This window comes from Eulemur rufifrons, chromosome 7 (assembly GCF_041146395.1).
Source record: "Eulemur rufifrons isolate Redbay chromosome 7, OSU_ERuf_1, whole genome shotgun sequence".
Classification (NCBI taxonomy): domain Eukaryota; kingdom Metazoa; phylum Chordata; class Mammalia; order Primates; family Lemuridae; genus Eulemur; species Eulemur rufifrons.
Genome location: NC_090989.1, coordinates 232,007,426 through 232,013,654, shown reverse-complemented (window position 1 = coordinate 232,013,654; position 6,229 = coordinate 232,007,426). Strand labels below are relative to the sequence as shown.

The following is a 6,229-nucleotide window of genomic DNA, read 5'->3' as shown; positions in this document are numbered from 1 at the left end:
CTTTCCCTATTTTTTTCATATAGACTATGTCCTTATGTTGATATCGATGCAACTGATTTCTTCCAGTTTTTTGAATTTGTTTTCATAAGTGAGGATTATTTTCCTGAAAATGTATTTTATGGTATTGATTGGGGAAGGACACTTTGGCTTTGGTTCTGGATATGTGCAGTAGTGTAGTCTCTGTATGATTTCTTCAGCTATAAACAGTGTCAATGGTATGTGTGATTTTCTCAATGGCTTAGGGTGCAGTTATTAGTGGAGGCTGTGGTAAGATTTTGTGGGAGACTGGAACTTCAGGTAGGCCAGGTTTTGTGCTTCAGTGGTGACAGTGGTAGGTTGTGCATGCTTTTTGGGGGACCAAGGCCGTGTATGATGGCACAAGTGTTAGAAGTTCCAGGTGGGCCTATTCTTAGGCCTCCAGGTAGCTTACTTGGAGGCCAGTGGTGGCAGCAGTGGGCTGAGTGGTGGGTTCTTAGGCCCCTGGGGAGCCAGCATGGCATGAGTGATGGCAGTGGTGGCATAACCCTCTGGGTCTTGAGTATTGCACACTTGTGTTGGCAGTGCCTACAATGGTCTGGGCTAGCCAATCTCCAGTCCTGTTGGTGGCACATGCAAGTAGATGCCAGGTTTGGTGGTAGCAGCCAGGTAGGTAGGTCCAACCTCAGGCCCCCAAGTGTTCAGGTGCCAAAAATGGTGGACTGACCTGACTGTATCTTGCATGGGGCAGGGGTGGCAAAGCTGGATTAGGTGGGCTTGTCTTCAGGCCCTTTGATGGTATATGCAGTCACCAGCTGTGGTTAAGTATAGTGGTGCTTGTACCTCAGCCCCTGCTGTGGTAACCGTGCCTTGGTCATGATTCAGCCCCATGTGTGGTAGCCCAGGGCTGCTCATGCCTAAGGCCTAAGCAGCCTATGCTTCTCTTGCACCTCAGGCTCAGCACTGCTGGGCTTCAAGATATGCATAGTCTGTTGGAGGCAGAGCTCTACAGTGGCACCTTGCTGTATCTGCTTAGGTCTCAGGGAGTGTGTGGGACCCCGCAGAGCTCTATTCCTGGAGTATTGCTGTCACACAATTTCCTGGCATCCGCCTCTGTTAGTTTTAGGGCCAGAGAGGGTGAAGGGGCTTTCCTGTGGTTAGGATTACAGAAATCCATGGCAGGAATGTGGACTGATGATAGTTTCTCTCTCACCCTTTCCTGGTATTGTGCAAGCAGGCTGCCTCACTTCCCTCTTCTTCCTTGCTTTAGGTATTTCTTATCACTTTTCTGTTGAATTCCAGTGTTCTTTCCTGGATGATATATTTGAAGTGTGATTATCAAATCTGTTTTTTTTTTTTCTTCTTCTTGATGAAGGAGCTGAGTACACAATGCCTCTAGTCAGCCATCTTGAAACCATCCTATACATAGAGTTTTGACTGAGTGGGGAGGGAGAGTCAGTGCCCCTAACCCCCATGTTGTTCAAGGGTCAACTATACAATCTTAGCCCATATGAAGGAATAATTTAAGATACAAAGAATCAATTTAAAAGGAGACAGTTCTGTTGTTTCATTTTTTATATGTAAATTTCCAGAGGAGGACGATCTTTTAAACTTTTGAAAGTATTTGTTAGTTTTATTCACTAACTATTGATGTTAATATTTGCATTAGATAATATTATCTATTATAATAGAATTAGAATCAAGTTCATTCTTTTCTCATACAATATAATGGGACATGTATTTATATTTTCTCTGTGTTTATCTGTATACTTAGGGACACAGGATAGTTTTTATATATGCTAGGTCCTCGACATGGAACTTTGCCTGTTTCTAAAATAAAAAGCAAACAGGTCATGAGTTAAGAAGTTTTTTTAATCTCATAGTGATACTGAGCTGTAGCTGTAGATACATGAAGTATCATGTTATTGTGTGTGTGTATGTATGAGTATGTGTTTATGTTTCCAGAGTTGATAGAACTATAATATAATGAGGCTAAGTTCAAGGAATCACTCTACAGGGCTGTTTAGATTTATTTGTCCAATTCTATGGCCACAAACTTCCCCTCTCATCATAGTGAACCCAGTCAGTAATGTGTGATGTTGCTCAACAGGTGACCAGGTCAATGAATGTGGGGACTATAGAGCTTTATCTAGGTAAACAATTCAGAAAATGCAACCATATATCTACCCTAATAAAATATTTCCTATATTAGAAATTTTTCTACAAGCATAAGAAATTAATAATTCTGCATATTAAATATTATAAAATTAACAAAACATATTCATAAAACATACATGTTGGAAGTATTACAAACACCATCTTGTAAAAGCCCATACTCAGAACTGAAATATGTCACATTATGCTCTTGTGTCTTCAAGCAAAACCTAAGTTTTTAATTGAGTCTAAATTTTCTACGTGTGTGGAATTATTTTCCTCTTTGCACAAATACTAAAATTCCAACCCATGTTTGATTAAGTTATAGATACGAAATTAAAAGTGTGTAATATAGAGTATGTAGAGCTATAAGCAAGCAAATTAAATAAAAATCCACGTTGTTCAGGTAGGCTTTATTTCATTGAGTAAGTGAATATACATTTTTCCTGGCTTAGAATTTATGACTTTGTTGACCTGTGATTATACCCTGACGTTGTGTGTGTTACGGAGCAAATTCCATTAAATCTAAGTTTCCTATATATTTAAAAAGTGTTGATGTTTCCTCTGCAATTCTTTTTATCTCTGTTTCTCAGTATCTGTGTAGAGATTGTTATTCATTCGAAGACACTGGAGCTGAATTCTAATGAGCTAAGCCCCAAGTGTTCATTTCATGGGTAATTTCTTCAGGTGCCAAACATCAACCAACATTTTCAGGTACCAGAGTGGGTACGATTGTTCATTTTCTCTTGGGTGGTGCAAAAACACATTTATTTCAAGATATTTACTCCCCACCTAACCATTTCAAAAATTCTTTTCTAAGTAGCTACCAGCATAAATCTAAAAAATGAGTGAGTAGAAATCAAAGAAAAAAAATTAGAATGATTTTTCACAAGGTGGACTAGTAAATACTTTGGTCTTAATGTTGAGGCAGGAGAATACATTAGTCTCTATCCATTAGTCACACGTTCATCCATAAAATGCTCAAATCTCATTTGAATGGACATTCTCTGGTGTGCGGCTTATAAGAAGCCACATTCTCATTGGCACAACATTGAAGATAAATTACTTGGTAGTGTTTCCTGTATTTCATACACTCACATGAACACAGTGATTGAGTTTGCAATTAATAATATTTTTGTTTTTGGATTTTTGCCCACTTATCCCTTGAAATACTGTGATATGGAAAATGTGAAAGGTGAAGTTTGAATTTAACTTTTCTCGCTCATCCATAACAAAAGGTTCAAAATTGTCATTAATCCTCAGATGCCATGTTCCAATCAGAGTCTAGCTCATTCCCTTAAAAAGCCCCAGAATCTTTAGCAGGCATAACTCCCATGTATAAGCTCTGTTGTCAGAGAGCATGTGCTTGTACCTGTCAACTTTCCTTCTTCACTTTCATAGGGCCCAGTAATCAGCAATTAAGTCATTGATAGATGGCAAGAACTTGTCAGCATTATTTATTTTTTAGACTCTAGATGTAATTATTCAACTTTGAAACACATTAAATTCCTTTGCCTCATTTTTCCAACAATTCCCAGGTATGAATGGCTCAAACCGTGAATATTTTGGTAGAAGTCCTTTCTTGTCCACAACTGTGGTCTGCCACATTTGTATCTACTTTGTAGTAGAGAAATATTATATGCTATCTTTATCACCCTCATAAATTCAGCAAGTAAAGAGTATCCATACTGTCATGGATACTCCTAGAAGCACTGAAACACTGTAGAAAGAACATGATCTTTGTAATCCCAACCTAGAAAAAAAAAATCCAGTTTTTCTACTTCCTAGTTATGGAGCTTGGGCAGTTGTCTTAATTCTTTGTCTGAGTGTCCTCATCTGTTAAATAAGAATGATGTAATTTTTTACTGCCTTGCAAGATATTTTGGAGATTAAGTGTTATTGTTTTGTCCACTGTTGATAGAAATTCTGCTTAATAAGTATTAACAGTGCATATTCTTAACAAGAAATTAGAAAAATAATAAACTTAATCATTCAAATAGTCTTAAATACTTTCTATGTATAAATCAGTGTAACAATTTCTCAGACAAATTTATAAAGGTTTTAGTTCATTTTCTATCAGTTGCTTTCAAAATATCAAAGGAAATCATAATAAAAGCAAGGGATTGCAGTAAACTATATTTCAAAATATCTTCTCAGACATTAGTTGTATTGTGCTTTGTTACCTTTCCCTCTATGTTTAATAAATAAGAAATTGGATAAATTGTTGTATTACTGCATTGCAAATATGGTCCCAGTGCCCATAATTTCTTTTATTTTCTGAAATGGAAGAAGACAGTCCACTCAAATTAGCTTTTGAAATCTGACCAAATGCTCCAGATGTTCTAGCACTGCCAATAGAGCTCGTCTGTGATCCATGTCAGAACTGCAGCTGTCAACACAAAAGCACACCTGCCACTGGTTTACTGTCAGCAAATGACTTTTCAATTGTATTAGGAAATGAAGCAAACTGCCGAATGAAGCATTCACCTTTGAAAAGAACCCCTGTCACAAGGTGATTTTGCCCCATAAAAATGCATGAATCTCTAGAGTTTTCTTGGTCACTAACTTTGAGCCCAGGAACCTCTAGTCTTCTCAAGCACTAACCTTGATCCCAAGTAGCCATGTCTGAAAAAGATACGTCTTAGAATACACTTAGTCCATTAGATAGAACAAGCTTGCTGTGCAGGCTTATTACAGAGAAGCAAGCATTGGCACATTAAGTGCCTGCTACAAATCGACATAATTCATTTCATAAGCAGAACTAAATTATAAAGAACTAAATTTACTAAGTAAAATTATTTGATATTTGTTCTTTCTTAAGATTTGACTGATGAGCTCTCATTGTTTGGAGTAATGATTTTAGAGGTTTGGAGGTTTTAGTTACGTCTTGAGATACAACTAAACTGGGAAAATGGCAATTGATTGTGAAGTTATCCAACAAATGCACAAACAATGACACTGTGACTTCAAACTAAAATCACTTCCCTCTTTTTGCATACTCTCTCTATACTGTTTCCCTTCTGTTTCATTTTGTTAAGAGGTGGCATGAAGTAATGGAAATGGCATGGATTTTGGAGTGAGAGACTGGGCAAATTGATGAAACTCTCTGAGCCTCCATTTCTTTATTGGTAAAAGTGAGACATTATGTTAAGTGAAATAAGCCAAGCACAGAAAGATAAGTCCTGCATGTTCTCACTCATATGTGGGAGCTAAATATTAAAAACAATTGTCTCATGGAGACAGAGAGTAGAATGATGGTTATCAGAGGCTGAGAAGGGTAGCGGGGAGGGGGGATAATGTGGGGAGGGATAATGGATGCAAAAATAAGGTAGTTAGAATGAACAATATTTGATAGCACAATAACATGACTATAATTCACAATAAGTTAAGGTATACTTTAAAATAACTAAAAGAATGGAATTGAAATGTTGCTAACACAAAGAAATGATAAATGCCTGAGATGATAGGTACCCCAATTACCCAGATTTGATTAATTCACATGGTATGCCTATATCAAAACATCACAGGTACTCTGTAAATATATACAACTATACCTATAATAATTAAAAATAAATTAAAAAGAATAAAAACCTCTTACACATGTTTATAGTTTGCATAAAAGGAAATGAGATATTGATACCTGTCTTTTCTGAGAAATAAGTATAATTCTGAAATTTAGCGGAGATTCTGAAATGGGATATAGGAATCCATACACCTAGAAAGCCCTTCACATGAGGGTGATAAACAGTTAGTCTTATGTATCTTTATGATTTCTGCTTATTGCTTGCTTGCTTCTGCCTCATGGCTTCAGTTTACTTCTCTTTTCTTTTCTTCACTTTCTGTGACTGCCAATTCTGGCCTCTTTCTGCATGTCTTGAATTCAAACATACTGAGATATCATCTCATTATTCCACTTAGTCCTGTTTTCCTTTTGGGGACTATGTTGTAATACCCTGACTTATATGCCACTAGCAGATATACATTTGGCTTGGGGCACTATGTGTTACTTTGTCCAGTCTGGTGGGGCTTGGTTGCTGGGGTTATGTGGTCATCTTTTTACCACAGTGTATATGTGATAGGTTTGCAACATACTCATTCA

At 37.1% G+C, this 6,229-nt stretch overlaps 1 pseudogene; it reads left to right on the top strand.

Annotated features, from left to right (window-relative positions):
- The first annotated feature begins 372 nt into the window (after window positions 1-372).
- Window positions 373-6,229, top strand: part of LOC138385954 (cytochrome c-like) — a 147,845-nt pseudogene continuing 141,988 nt past the window's right edge.